Here is a 1,425-nt window from a genome sequence, read left to right on the forward strand (position 1 = left end):
AAAAAAAAAAAAAAAATTATCCAGGCCTGGTGGTGTGCATCTGTAGTCCCAACTATTCAGGAGGCTGATGTGGGAAGATTGCTTGAGCCCAGGATAACTGAAAGGTTACAGTATCACAGAGGCAGTAACAGCAGGAAGCAGTTAAGAACTCCTTGGCTGAGGGAAGAAAGAAAATAGGTTGGAATTATTACAAATTAGAAGCTTAGAGAAGAAACTAAGGAAGAGGAAGAGTGCCAATCAGATGATTTTTTTTTTAAAGAGATGGGATCTTGCTATGTTGCCCAACCTAGAGGGCAGTGGCTATTTACAGGCATGACCTTAGCACACTACCAGCTTCGAACTCCTGGGCTTAAGCTATCCTTCCCTTCAGCTTCCTGACTGGTTGATTCTATAGGTGCACGCCACTGCACACAGCAATGCTGGTGTCTTTGAGGCGAGGCATGATAAACTTGGTTCTGCAATCGGAAATACCTGCAAACTAAATTAGGCTCTACTGCAGAAAAGTACTACTTCTGTCAGGGTGAAGGAGCACTGTTAGGTTCACTCTCATAGGAACTGAAAGTAATAGAAGGAGCCAATATCTTCGTCTCTTTCAGCTCTGCGGTCTCCCTCTAGTGCCCATTAGCAGAGCCAAACAGATGCAGCTGGTAAAGCAGAAGTGTGTCTTACATAGCCCCGGCCTCAGTAACTCAAAGCTGAGTATAGACAGGCCGGTTTGGAGCTCAGGTAATAATATTGGGCACAGTCCACCTCTTTGGCTACTCAGCATCCACATGCACTTGCCTCTACTTTTTTTTTTTTTTTTTTTTGGAGACAGAGTCTTGACCTATCTCCCAGGCTGAAGTGCAATGGCGCAATCTCAGCTCACTGCAACCTCTGCCTCAATTCTCCTGCCTCAGCCTCCCGAGCAGCTGGTGCCCACCACCAAACCTGGCTAATTTTTGTATTTTTAGTAGAGATAGGGTTTCACCATGTTGGCCAGGCTGGTCTCGAACTCCTAACCTTGTGATCCACCCACCTTGGCCTCCCAAAGTACTAGGACTACAGGAGTGAGCCACCGCTATCAGCCTGCCTCTACGTTTTCGAACCTCCATACAACAAGGCAACTCTAGTCTTCCACCTAACAAGGCACAACTATGCAACTATCTTTTGTACAAGTACATTCTCACCCACTCCACCAAAATGAAGAATTGCGGAATCTCTTCTTTTTTTTGGAGACAGAGTCTCGCTCTGTCACTCAGGCTGGAGTGCGGTGGTGTGATCTCAGCTCATTGCAACCTCTGCCTCCTAGGTTGAAGTGATTCTCCTGCCTCAGCCTCCCAAATAGCTGGGACTACAAGCACATGCCACCATGCCTGGCTGACTTTTTCTTTTAGACAGAGTCTCACTCTGTCACCCAGGCTGGAGTGCAGTGGCCCGATCTTG

Source organism: Colobus angolensis, unplaced genomic scaffold (assembly GCF_000951035.1).
Source record: "Colobus angolensis palliatus isolate OR3802 unplaced genomic scaffold, Cang.pa_1.0 Scaffold4, whole genome shotgun sequence".
Lineage (NCBI taxonomy): Eukaryota > Metazoa > Chordata > Mammalia > Primates > Cercopithecidae > Colobus > Colobus angolensis.